General features: G+C 37.9%; 1 long non-coding RNA gene across 1 annotated transcript; it reads right to left on the bottom strand.

Moving 5' to 3' along the window:
* Positions 1-13,852: 13,852 nt before the first annotated feature.
* Positions 13,853-14,578, bottom strand: LOC134540571 (uncharacterized). The gene is made up of 2 exons (XR_010076462.1): positions 14,441-14,578; positions 13,853-14,348 (listed from the first exon to the last, which is right to left on the bottom strand). It is a non-coding gene; the product is annotated as an uncharacterized LOC134540571 (long non-coding RNA).
* Positions 14,579-14,789: the final 211 nt, after the last annotated feature.

The raw sequence follows: 14,789 nt of genomic DNA, 5'->3' as shown, positions 1-14,789 counted from the left end.
TAAATTTAAATATTGTAATGGTAAAAATTTTATTCATTTAAATATGAAATTTGTTTGAGTGATGAATAAGAAATTAATTAAAGATTTGGTGCTAAGGGGGGGGGGGGGTTGACCCCCCCCCCCCCCCCGGCTAAGCCCCTGATCAGTACCAATCAATAGCTTGTATTTACAACAAGCTATGAAATTGTCCGTAAAGTCTCGCTGCTTTTTCCCTATATTTTTCAAAATTTTAAAGAAAATTCTTATGTAATCAAATTTTTTTAACGGTATTCATTTTTTTCCAAATGATTTTACACATCTTAACGTACTGGGAAAAATTTATACTGAAATCAACCAAACTGTTTAGTATTTACAACATTTATGATACCTACCTACTTAAAAATGTAGGTTTTTATAGTAAGTATAGACAGTTATAAAAATTGTACCTTAAAAACTATATGTCGTATCGTAATGTTTTTTTATATATTCAATAAATATTCATGAAATGATAGCCAAAATATTATAAAAAACTAAGGGAATTTTAATGATGAACGATGTCGATGTTTTTGGACTTTTTCGTCGATGCATCGGCGATGTATCGCTCTTCAAAACATCGATGCTAACATCGATGTTTCATGAACGATACATCGATGTTTTCAAAACATCGATGTATCGTTTGCATCCCTAGATAATAGTGAGTAGCTGATACCAGAATTAATGCGATATAAGAGTATTCGTATAGGTTACTTCACTCAGTGATGTCACCACCGTCTTAAAGATGTTTCAGGTTTCGTTAGGCACGTACTTTGTTAAAAAGGTATCAGGTTTCTCTTTCCATACTACATCTTCGTAGTCGAAAAAAGTATCGGTGTTTGAGGTGCGTTGTTACAGCAATATTCGGTATCTGTTCCAACCTGTTAATGATTAGAGGTGGGTTGTTACAGCTATTTTCGGTTTCTGTTCCAACCTAATACTAATACAGTAATGTACTAGCAACAAGTAGCTGATATTTCTGTATCAGTTAGAGCAGTAGCGGTCCCAGGACCGTGCGACCAGAAGGAGAATCTGATACATTATTTATCACGCCCGGTAATTCTCTAGCTATGTTACTCTCATGTCCGCCTGATACAGCCAGTATCAATCAGTTCAACATTCACTGCAGTTCGTCCTGGCCGTGTATTACCATGTACATTGTTGCGGGCTGTCATGCTTTGTACTTAGTTAGTATCTTTATAGTGAAATAAGGAATGGATAAGTGCAGGAAAAGGACTTCATTTGTGTGGAATTTTTTCACGGAAAATAATGAGTTTGCTAATTTAAAAGTGTGTAAACAAAAACTGAGTTATAAATCATCAAGCGAGAAAGTCAAAAAACTTGTTTTTGTAAATGCCAATAAGAAATATTGTAAATAGTGACTGAACTTGACTTATTGTGTCTGACCGATGTTCCCGAACATCAAACGTGTAAGTTAAGAAAATAATGCAATACTTACTTGTTAAATAGTGACTGAACTTGCAAAGTGTTTTTTTTTTATCTATATTAGCACTGCTATCTGCCTGATGTAACTCAAATGTCTATTGATATAGTATGCTCACTAATGTACCTATGTTTTTTTATTTTTTATTTTTGATAAAATCGTAATCTTTTAATGTATGAAAACACTAGTTACTAATTGTTTTCGAAAAAATAAAGTCCATATGTTGATTACATCTGTTATTAGGGTCAACTGAGAATTTATTTGCATTTTCATAGCTGTTAGGTGCACAAATATAAATATTATATATTTTATTAATGTACTTATTAATATTAAAATTTCATTAGTTTTATTATTGAACGAGACGGTGCACGCACTGCGCACTGAGCGTACTTTGATGTGGGACAATAAACCAAACGACTTGTAACAATTTCGCTCTGCGCCTCTCCTTCAACGCCTTCCCCTGCGCTTCCTCCCCTACATTCTTTCCCTTCTTTATCACTTATTCGTCGTGCCGTTCCCTCCCCTTTCACAAGCTCCGCCCAAGTGACCGTCATCTGCGATCGGGTTCTGCGCACATTGGCCATAGTGTTGTTCCAGGCGAATTCTAAACTGATACTAAAGTACCTGATACTTTAATAGTGTACTCGTTTGCAGTTCCCGATACATGCATTTATCAGTTACAAAGTATCAGGTTGATACTTTGCGACCCACCTCTATTACTGAAACAGTAATGTACTAGTTACAAGTAACTGATACTTCTGTATTAGCTAGAGCATTAGCGATCCCAGGAAGCAACAAGTTTTCAGCATTCTCGTTACAGGTTAAAAGCTCCGCGTACGCAGACCGTGCGACCGTAAGGAGAATCTGATTTATTATTTATCACGCCCAGTAATTCTTTACCTCTGTTACGCTCATGCCTGCTAATACAGCCAGTATCAATCAGTTTAACATTCACTGCAGTTCGTCCTGGCCATGCATTACCACGTACATTGTTGTGGGCTGTCATGCTTTGTAGTTAGTATCTTTATAGTGAAATAAGGAATGGATAAGTGCAGGAAAAAGACTTAATTTGTGTGGAATTTTTTCAAGGAAAATAATGAGTTTGCTAAGTGTAATTTGTGTAAACAAAAACTGAGTTATAAATCATCATCGACTAATCTGAAGAAACATTTGAAATGCAAACATCCAACAGTACAGTTACCTGATCAGAATCACGATAGTTTAACATCACTATCACTGTCCAGAAGTAGGAGCGATGATCGACACTCGTACAACTACCCACATCTCAAGAGAGTAGTCCTAGAGAAGTTTGCTACAGTAGCTACCTCTGTACCTTGTGAACGATTGTTCTCAAAAACTGGAATTATTGTGTCTGATCGACGTTCCCGAAAATCAAGCGAGAAAGTAAAGAAACTTGTTTTTCTAAATGCCAATAAGAAATATTGTAAATAGTGACTGAACTTGACTTATTTTGTCTGAGCGATGTTCCCGAACATTAAACGTGTAAGTTAAGAAAATAATGCAATACGTACTTATTTGTTAAATAGTGACTGAACTTGCAAAGTGTTTGAGTATTCATTAGCAAATGAATACATTGACAATTCGGAGAGATTGTTTGCAATTATTTTATTCGTCAACTGACTACAATATGCATAAATTAACACGAACGACTACTTGACTGTGTTTACATAGGCCGGCCATCTTGACATTACTGGTCTATATTCATGACATCCTCCCTTTTCCAACGAGTCTATTCCAGTGCTATCTTGACAGTCTGACAATTACTAATTCTACTTCTAAATACACAGTACCCTAGGCTGGTATTACTTTAACTTTACATTACATGTTCATTTTGGATGGAGGAATCACATATCATCCGCTGCGAGTCTGCTTAGGGATAGGTGTGTCCATGCTTGAGTTCCTTTGGCTGAAACTGGTGTTCGTGGCAGGGTTCCTATGCTGGAGGTTTTCCTTGAACCCCAGGAAGTCCGGAGAAGTGCTCCTATCCGACGTGTGTGGTTGTGCCGCTTCGCCCGCTGGGTGTGGTGTCACTTCCTCTTCGTCCTTACTATTTTCCCTTGGAATGTGCGGCATTCTCCGATGTACGTGGTTGCTGAGAGTCACGGAGGAGGGACCCGAGGGTTTGATGAACCACGAGTTTCTCCTATATCTACCAGTGGGTGTGTCGATGATGTACGAGCGTGCCTCTGGTACTGGTTGAACAATTTTTGCAGGAACCCAATTCCTGTGTGCTTCCCGGTAAAGGACTTCGTCTTCTGGTAAAAGAGTAGGTGGCTTTGATTTGTTTTTGTTGAACGTTTGTGTTTCTGCTTGTCGTAAAAATTTGAGGTTATTTGCAACACCTTTTACTAGTGCTGGTAGCAGCAACTTCTCACTGGTTGGAAGCAGCGTTTTTGTCCTGCGGCCCATGAGGCGTTGGGCTGGAGAGCCAAGCCTTCCTCGAGGGGTGTTCCTGTGGTGCAAGAGGGCAAGCATTGTGTCTGTCATGTCTATGCTGCATTTGCACAATACATTTTTAGCCTCTTGGACATATCGCTCCGCTAACCCATTTGAACGGGGAAAATGGGGGCTGGAGATGCGGTGTGAGAAGTTCCACTCTTTTTGGAATTTTCCAAATTCAAAGGAGGTGAACTGTGGGCCTCCATCAGTCCTAAGTTCGTCTGGAATCCCCTGTTGAGCAAACCATCATTTCAGTTCCTTGATAACTGATCACTTGTAGTTGATTGTAGATGTATAAAATCAAAGTAGCCTGAATAACTATCTGCTATGACGAGGAAGTTGTCACCCTTTGTCTGAAATAGATCCGATGCCACGTACATCCACGGACGAGATGGGATGAGTTCTGCACTGAGGCATTCTTGTGGAGGGTCCTGTTGTGACCGGTTGCAGGTAGCGCACTTTTGGACAAATTCTGTGATGTCCTGCGTCATTCCTGGCCAGAACACATGGTCCCGTGCGAGCTGTAAGGTACCTAGGATGCTCTTATGTGGACGATGTAAGTGTGACAGCACCAGTGATTTCATGCTACTTGGGATGAGGGTGCGCATCCCTTTGAAAATTATGTCCTTGTACACTGCTAAAGTTTCTCGATAAGTCCAATATTTACACAGGCATTCTGGTAGGAGTTCCTGTTTGGACGGCCATCCCTTCAGTATAGTTGCCCGTAAGGTGAATAGATCGTCACAATTGTTATTGGCTTCTAGCAACTCCATAGTGCGCTCCTTTGACAATGGCATTAAGACATGGATTTCAAATGTGGTTGGACTGTCTGTTTCTGGAATGTTGTGGCAGTCTCTGCTTAATGCATCGGCTATGTACAATTGCGCTCCTCTTTTGTACGTTACTGTGGGGTGATATGGCAATACCTCGAACAGAATGCTTTGCAGTCTGGCAGGTGCGTCCAGGAGTGGCTTTTTGAAAATGGCCTCCAGAGGTTTATGGTCAGTCTCAATTAGTAGGTTTGTGTATCCCCAAATATAATGGTGAAATTTTTTACATGCTGTTAGTATGGCCAGGGCTTCCTTTTCCATTTGGCTATAATTTAGCTGAGCCTTTGTCAGTGCCTTTGATGCATAGGCAATGGGCTGATCTTCTTGCATCAGAACTGATGCTACTGAGTGGCTGCTTGCATCTACTGATAAGGTAAATGGTTTGTGGTGATCATAATATGTTAATACTGGGGGATTCTTGAGGCAGATTTTTAGTGTCTCGAAGGCTTTATTCTGCTCTTGTCCCCAGTGCCAAGCGACATTTTTCTCCAAGAGCTGTCGCAGGGGTGTCGATATTTCTGACACCTTTGGTATGAACTTGGACAAGTAGTTCACCATGCCAAGAAATCTCTGTAACTCTTGCACTGTTGTGGGTTTCTTTATTTGCTCGATAGCATCCACTTTTTCGGGGTCTGGCGAGAGTCCTTGTTGGCTTATGATGTGACCCAGGAATTTGACTTGCTCTCTATTGAAACAGCATTTACTGGCATTTAGCTTCAGCCCCGCATCTTTGAGTTTGGATATTACAGTCGTTGTAAGGGATTCCAGTTTTTCCTTATGTCTTGCAAGAGATGAGTCATTACTTGCTGAAATTCCTCTGGAGCTGAGGCTAGGCCAAACGGCATGCGTTTGCAAGCATATCGGCCCCAGGGTGTTGCAAAGGTCAAGTATTTATAAGTCCTTTCTGATACTTCTTTTTGCCAGAATCCTTTTCTACAATCTAATAGTGTAAAGTATTTGGATTAATTTAAGCGGGTCGCAATTTCCTCCAGCGTCTGAAGTGGGAAGTGCCGTCTTTTCAGGTTTTTGTTTATGTCAGAGGGATCAATGCATATTCTAACTTGACCTTCCTTGCGTACAACAGCCATGAGCGAGACCGCCAGGGTGGGTTCAGTAATGGGTGTGATGATGTTGCCATTTACCATACTGTCAAGCTCTTCTTTGACCTTGTCCCTTATAGGATAGGGTACTTTCCGAGGTGGGTGTACTTTGAGGTAAGGTTGGTCTACTAAGTCTATATCATAAACAAAACCCTTAAGGCGCCCTATACCCTCAAATAATTCATCACATGTGTCCACAATTTCCATGTGTTTAACAAACTGTAAGCTTTCACATGTTTTCCTTCCAAGTACACATTGGTGTCCCTTCTCGACAATCAGAAACTTAATCACTACTACTGTCTTTCTGCTCGTTACTACTGTTGAGTGTATTTCACCCAGCACTTCCACTGCGTCTTTACTAAAGGACAAGAGGCACTTGGTTTTTGATGGGACAATTTCCAGCTTACATTTGTGAGCAATGGAATCAGTTATGACATTGCACTGTGCGCCAGTATCTAGCTTGAAGTTTACCTTGTATTTATTTTGTAGGGTCAATGTTTCCATCCAGTCAAACTCTGCTTCGGACCTGGCCAAACATGACACTAGAAACACTTCCTCCGAGTCTTCTAATTGGCCGGTGTTCTGCTGCTGTTCTACTTGTGAATTCACACTTGTAAGTGTTGTAACTTGCCTGGAATTGCACATGTGTGCAAAGTGCCCTAGTTTCTCGCATTTTCTGCAAGACTTCCCAAACGCCGGACATGATCTCCTTTGATGGGAAGTGCCGCACCTGGAACACTCAAACTGTGGTGACCGATTCCTTTCTGTTCCTCTTGATGAAGGCCTTCCTTTTCTATGTCTTTCCATGCGGAGGGCTTCAACTGCTGGTGCATTATCCGTCTTCATCGTTAGTAATTGCTGTTTTGTTAGTTCTGCAGCTCTGCAAATTTTTAGTGCCTGGTCAAAGGTTAACTTTTCTTCAGCTAGCAGTCGTCCACGTACGGAATCCCTGTAAATGCCCACCACTATTTTATCCCTCAAAAGGCTATTTGTCAATTCCTGGAAGTCACATTTTCCCCCTTGATTTATGACAGAAGTCAGGAAATCATCAAAGGGCTGGTTGTCCATTTGCACAATCTTGTTGAAGATATGCCGTTCATAGGTTATGTTCGATTTAGGAGAGAAATATGCATCAAATTTTGTTTTGATCTCTGTTAAATTTCTTTCTTCTGCCTGTGTGAGTGAGAAGGTATTATATATATTAGCTGCATCTGGGCCTAATATTGTCATGAAGGTGGCAACTTGTACTTCTGGACTTTTTTTCATGAGGTTAGTTGCGACAGAATACCATTCAAACTGTTTACTCCATAATTTCCACGCATTCGCCATACCTTGTTCTGTAATTACTAATGGTTTGGGTGGTTTTAAGCTTACCCCCGACGATTTCTTATTAACTGTTCACATTAGTTGTATGTTTGTTTAACTCTTCATAACACACTCCCGGGTTTCGGCACCATGTATTCATTAGCAAATGAATACATTGACAATTCGGAGAGATTGTTTGCAATTAATTTATTCGTCAACTGACTACAATATGCATACATTAATACGAACGACCACTTGACTGTGTTTACATAAGCCGGCCATCTTGACATTACTGGTCTATATTCATGACAGTTTGTATTTTTTATCGATATTGGCACTGCTATCTGCCTGATGTAACTCAAATGTCTATTGATATAGTATGCTCACTAATGTACCTATCTGTTTTTTTTACTTTTAATTTTTGATAAAATCGTAATCTTTTAATGTATGAAAACACTAGTTACTAATTGTTTTCGAAAAAAGAAAGTCCATATGTTAATTACATCTGTTATTAGGGTCAACTGAGAATTTATTTGCATTTTCATAGCTGTTAGGTGCACAAATATAAATATTATATATTTTATTAATGTACTTTTAATATTTAAATTTCATTAGTTTGATTATTGAACGAGATGGTATTTTAGCTTTGCTCCCTAGATCGTAGATTCACATATCTATCACACAAGGTTGATGGCTCTAGAACCAGTGTCCTTGGTCTTGTATCGCTATTAGCGTACTAGCTAGAGTCTTCAATCTTCGCAAGAAGCACGCACTGCGCACTGAGCGTACTTTGATGTGGGACAATAAAAAAAACAACTTGTAACAATTTCGCTCTGCGCCTCTCCTTCAACGCCTTCCCCTGCGATTCCTCCCCTACATTCTTTCCCTTCTTTATCCCTTATTCGTCATGCCGCTCCCTCCCCTTTCACAAGCTCCGCCCAAGTGATCGTCATCTGCGATCGGGTTCTGCGCACATTGGCCGTGGTGTTGTTCCAGGCGAATAGGCGAATCTTAAACTCATACTAAAGTGCTTGGCACATGAATAGTTTTCTCGTAAGCAGTACCTGATACAGGCGTGTATCAGTTAAAAAGTAGCAGGTTGATAATCTGCGACCCACCTCTAATCGGTGTTCTCTTTCCACGCCTTTCTTAATCTGCAGAGCTACAAAGAAAAGCTATCAGATAAATTACTAGAGATGAGCGGTATTACCGATAACTGGTAAAAATAATGGTTACGAAAAATAACCGTTATGTTACGTTCCTGAATCTCTAATAACCGGTTATCAAGAACGAGAGAATCTTACTGATGCGTGCTTTAGAGTAACCTATATAGGTTACTCTAGCGTGGTTGAACACATCGCCCGATCTAGCGAGTAAATACAATACTATGATTCTTTTGTGTAGTAGCTAGCAAGGAGAATGCTAGGTGTCGCCATATGTGCATTTATTTTGCGTAAAACCTGCTGAAACGAAATTTTTTCTTATTAAGAGTTATGATGATTGGACATAATAACACTAATCAGAGTTTTGCTTATTAATTTACGATACCATGTCGAGTAATCAAAACTTATTTGCTATAATTAATAACGAAAATTTAAAAGCCTTTCTTGGAAAACGTTCATATAAAGATCACATACCGTTATATCGATTTAACGAAAATGTCGATATCATATTTTACCTTACAGTTCTCGGTATTTAATAACCGTTTAGCGTTTAGAAGTTCTTGGGATTTGTTGAACATATACAGTTCTTGCTATCGATAGTATCGATTTTCAGACAGCTACAAGTGTTTTAATTAAACTGTCTAATAGACATTATCTATTCACAGGGGCTCCCCCTTCACAGTTCTCGGTTATACAACATTCGTTTAGCAGTTTATTTTTTATCTTCTTTAAATAGTTAATTTCCAATTACAAACTGCCTTCAGTTTTATTTAAAGTATTATTATTTTCGGTAATGTAATAACGTCCCTCTGCTTTAGGTCCCTGTTTCCCCGTTTGCGTAAATGCCCTGTCTTGCCCGTGCAGCTCTCGCCAGTGAGGTGTGGGTCCAGGCCAACGTGGCCGGAACCGGGAAATACGGGACCTGGAGGGAATTTTAGGTGAGGAGGAAGAATGGTAGGCAGTTCCAAGGATAACTCGGTGTTGAATGTTCCACGAGCTCCTTTTACTGTCGCTTAGAGAGCCTGCCGCAGCCTGGCGGATCCGTCGCGGAACGAGCGCCCTCCCCGCTACGACCCGGACTCCCGGAAGAAAGTCTCGTCCGTTAACACGTCCCGACACAAACTGGGAAGTTATTCCCGTAACAATGGCCCCGATTAAGATTGCTCCGTAATGATGCGCAACGCGTGCGCGTTCCGTCACGTAAAAGTCTCGTACCGACTGCGAGGTTCAGCGGTCCGTAACCGCGCGTACACGGCCTATGACGGTCGTCTGGTGATGTACCGGAAAACTCGTAAAACTCAACAGGGTGAGCGATTCAACGGATGCAGCTCTGCTGCAGCGACAACCCGTGAAGTTACACTGTCGTCGGACCACGGACTCAAAAGACGCGCCTCACGAGCAGCGCAGAGCGGCGTGCATGTCTGTCCTCGATCGCGCCCTGAACACCACTGCCCATAAAGTAAATAAAGTACTAGTACAGAGTGGACACTCAATGCTATTGCAGTTCTACGTTTTTTTTTTATTCAGAAATGCTCTAGTTGCTATACAAAAACGCAAACTTGACAAACATTAAAACGAAGTTGCAATGGCTAAAAACCGAGATAAAGTACCCTCTGGAGCAAGACTTACGTTTCAAATTATAAGTAAATTTTAATTTAAATACAACATTGATCGTAGAAAGTACAATTTGCAGTAATATGCTTAAAACACTAATTTGAATAGTAGGGAAATTTGCAGCTTTAACTGAATGTTGGCGAGCTTCTGACTTTTTCCGTGCATGCACTAATATTTATAAAAATATTGATTTTATTTATTTTTTTCCCCTTATAAGGAAATCATTTAACTAAATATCGGTAAACGTAACATAAAATGATTTAGGAGAGCAATATTTTTAAAACAATAAGTAAATTTCTTACCTTCGGGACAGTGTTTGCCTTAACCTCATTTCGGTTAAAAATGTTTTGTTTACGTATCATAACATTTGTAAAAATGCATATAACATGTAACATATTTTCGGATTATATTAAATTGCTGCATTTTTTTATGTCCAAGAAACAATTTCTGTTCTAGTAGAATCACGTTGATTGAAGTTAAGGTTAGGATTTTCGTAGGTACCTACCGAATTGCATTACAAATCGCAAACAAAACTAATGCATAAAAAAAGTGCAGAAGTATTTAATCATTAACACAGGCAATGTGTATTTCTGGCAAATTTAACTGCCTAAGTTGTACAATTTTCCCACAAAAACTGAAATGAAGCTGTTACCAATGGCATTTAATTCTTTATGGATTAGGTGAAAGTACAAATCATTCTCGTATCTTCACTTCTTGAGACAGGTGTATAGCAATTGTTAAGGGAAAAAACCCTTAATTTCAACATAAAAATTTAAAAGACACTTCATTTTATCGCAACCCTCACCTCGGTAATTGTTCCGTATCACGTATCCAAGTTTATCCCTTGATCCTGTTGGCATGATCATGTATGATTTATCGGATGGCACATGATGCTTGCTGTTTTAATTAATGTTAAAACAGCAAGAATCATTACCACAGGATCATGACATTAGTATCAAGGGATAGACTTGGATACGCAATACAAAATTTTTACCCACACCTCCCTCTCGACCTAAAAATAAAATTCATACAAAACATTTAGACAAATTAAAGTACATAAGTAGCAAGTTTGAGCAGAATTTGAGACTCATTGACATTTAGAACAGTACCTAGGTATTAATGTATTGTGTGCTTGTCCTCAACGTGCGACTACACACTGCCTAAAAAGAGGAAATTCTGTAGGGCATGAAAACAAAATGCTCATCACTATTTTAATAACACAAAACTTTTATTTTGTTTCGTTTTAATAATTTACACATACCTAGTTTCGTCAAGCGGAAACTTAAAGTAAAGTTAATTATTATTATCTATTATCTTGTTGTACCAGTAGTTAACACAACACGTAGCCGAATCAGGCATGTTTCATAACAGTGATTTATAAAGTAGTTCATGAAATCATTGATATTATTTAACGAGATTACTATTTCAACATGATTGAAACAAAATTTCCTTAGAATTTTTTTATTAAACCTAATATTGCTTAATTCAACGCCGACGCCATTAATTATGGTGTTGTTAGATAAACAAGTGGTTCAACATGCCAACGAAAATTTGATTATTTTCTTTTAGGTAAATATATTATTTTAATTTCAACAATACCAATTTATGCCATAAATTTGATAAAATGTTAAAACAAATGTAATATTTATTTAATAAACGTGGTATTTTGATTATAATTTTCGTGCTCAGATGTTGGATAAAACTGTATAGCAACTAGAAAAATGCGATTGCCTTGCCCTATGAAGTGTCCCCCCCCCCCCCTTGCCACTGCCCTTCCCCGCCCGCCAGCGGAACGACACCCGCGGGCCGCGGAGGAGGGGAGGAGAAATCGGCCGGCGTGGGAGAGGCCCACCCCGCGACGCGCCAGGCTGCGATTACATTACTGGCACGGCGAAACACTTGAGAAAAATCACAGAATTATTTACACAACTTAGCGAGACATTAATCAAAAAGCGAATTTACACATCAGTTAATTAGTTACGATTACAAAATATACACAATTGTTGAGGCTCGTGATCGTTTAAAAACTACATAAAAAGCATACCTATTTACACACAAAAAGAAGCCCACTGGCACACTAGGCCGCACGCGGGTGCGTCCCTGACCGTCGCACTACACAGTCGGTGCACTAGTATTGCAAGAGAGGACGTTGACGAGGCATAACGGCCTGAAGGAGCCGAGGAGACACTTGGGTCGACGTCAGTACTAATGTGATGTTTTAAAGAGCTTTTGAGACAACCAGACAATGAAAACTAAATACAACAGACGGAAAACAAGTGACAATTTGAATGTTTTTATTCCGGTCAGTACTGAGCATGCACTGTGCAAAATTTGTAAGCATAAGTTGTGTTACAAAAGTACAACAAATAATTTACTAAAACACTATCGTCTGAAACTTCCCACTGTAATTTTACCAGTGAGCACACCTACATCAACTACCAGCACTGCAATTGCAACAATTATTTATCTAGCGAATGTAAGTAATAATTATTTTTGAAATTAAAATTACAATTGTTAGATTCCAGTGTTATAAACCGAACCAACCATTCAGACATTTCTTGTGTGAGCGCGGAAAATATTTATTTCTAATTAAAGTTTCATATTACTAGGTATTCTGAAAAAGAAAAATGATTCTGTAGATTACTAGGTATTCTGTAGATGCAACTATTGCGTAGCCATACCAATGGTGCGACTTGCGGAAAATTTTTATGTTTAATAAACAGGGGGTAAATGAAAAACAATTCAAAATATTCCTACTACCCAATTCGATTTATTTAATTTAAAACTATCTTAATATTATTTTAAACCTTGGTCCAAAGCATATTTTTATACCACCACAAAATAGAGAAAGGGATTAAAAATATTGTTCGAAGTTCAACAAATTCATAACTAGGTACTTTAGAAGGAACAATATTTTTGTTAAAAAATTTTTTTAAACATGGATGCATTGATAACTAAAATAGAAACATTTTTGCTGCATAGAATACGAGAAAGTGTTTAATCGATCATTTTAATATTGGTGAACATAAAGAATGTTTTGTTAATTAAAATTCAATTTTTTTTTAAGAAGTTTATAGAAGTTACCAGAAAATTTTCAGAAGAAATAGTTACTTCGGAATCTACCTATGGCTGTAGGCTGTACCGAAAGGAATTGTTTTGTGGAAATTATAGTTTTTGCATAAGTAATAATTTTTTATTTCACAGAATTACAATTTGCCTGTCATTTTTTAATTAATAGGTACTCTCATATTTGAAATATGTTTCAGAATTTCACTTGTGATGATGAAGCCTTTGAAGATGAACCTGAGCAGGTCAGTGAATCTGACTTGACTGTGATTGTGCTACCTGATAAAGCTTCTTGCAGTTCGGCAGGCAATGCAGATGCAACAGCCGAACAATTGGCATTGCTTGTTGCGACAACATGTAATACTGGGAAAGCAAACAGCTGCCCTCTCACTTCATTCAAGCCTTCTCATCAAGAAAAAATATCTTCATTTTTACCGAAAAAAACTGACAAGGGCGAAAAAAAAAAAAAAAAAAAACATAGATGACAAACGTATGAAGCTTTTCACGAAAGACTTCCGGCCATTTATAGTTGCCGAGGACGAAGGATTTAAAGAATTTGTTTGTGCATTAAATCCTTCCTACTGTGACATATATTTTGACTGAAAGGCATTCATCCGTTTTAGCATCCTACATAACCTCAATGTGTGGCATTAGAAGTTACCCATAGACATTATAACATATGAAAGTTTCAGATATGTCGGATCGTTTACATTTACTGTACTACCTATGTTAATCAAAGGATTTGTATAAATTACTATAGGGAAATAAGAACATATTGCCATTTATAACAAACATAATATGTTCAAAAGAATTAAGACATATTGACATAAACAACTGGGAAACAAAATAACACGCAAATATCAGATTGGTGCTGGTTGTAATTATAGGCCTTTGTAAAAACAACAATGTAAAACAAACATCAACAAAACAATTAACATATTAACAGAACATTATTGAGTATTATATATTAAGTAACGAGCTCGTGGACAACTAGGTACGTACCAGTATTTATATTAGATTTAAGTAAAAACAGTTTAAGTTACTGAACAAATATTATTAAAAAAATTAATTCATCTAACAAATATTAAATTATTGAAGTCTTCTTATAATTCTTTCTTCAGTATGAAAATTAATTGCCGGAAATGTTCCCAAGTGTAGAAATCCGTATAATTTCGTTGATTCAAGTTCAATAATAGAAACTTGCATGATGATCACGCAGAAGTTGAAAACAGTTACATAACCTTAAAATAATAATAATGAAATTTCTGGCCTTTGTTTTGAAGAGGTCAATTCCCAAAAATGAATTTAGATTCCTGGAACACCAAAGCCAGGATGAAACCCATGACTCGAACCGCTATGGAATGAAACCACAAAAATATTAACCTCCATTCATAAAAAATAATCATCATGGGATACACTTTTCACACAGACGAAACATTTACTCACACAAAACGGCGGTAACAGATAGGTTGTTACATTTTATGAAGGTTTTTACATCCGCACCAAAAAATTACAGGCCAAATGGCCGAAAAGAAATTGAAAAAGGCAAGTTAAGTCTTTTTCGTTTGGCACGACAGAAATCATAGAGTTTACAATAAGTAGAGGGTATACAAACAAAACAAAATATTCATAGAACCAGTATTGTAGTAGTTAGTGTTTCCCTTACACTTTTGATTATAATAGAAACAAACACATTTAAGACATTATTAATTAAATAACTACACAAAACTTTAAGTTAATGAAAACATGTAAAGATAAATAAATATTAAATACAATCTTTGCATAAACTATTTTA

The sequence above is a fragment of the Bacillus rossius genome, chromosome 17 (assembly GCF_032445375.1).
Source record: "Bacillus rossius redtenbacheri isolate Brsri chromosome 17, Brsri_v3, whole genome shotgun sequence".
Taxonomy (NCBI): domain Eukaryota; kingdom Metazoa; phylum Arthropoda; class Insecta; order Phasmatodea; family Bacillidae; genus Bacillus; species Bacillus rossius.
This window is presented reverse-complemented; position numbering and strand designations above follow the sequence as displayed.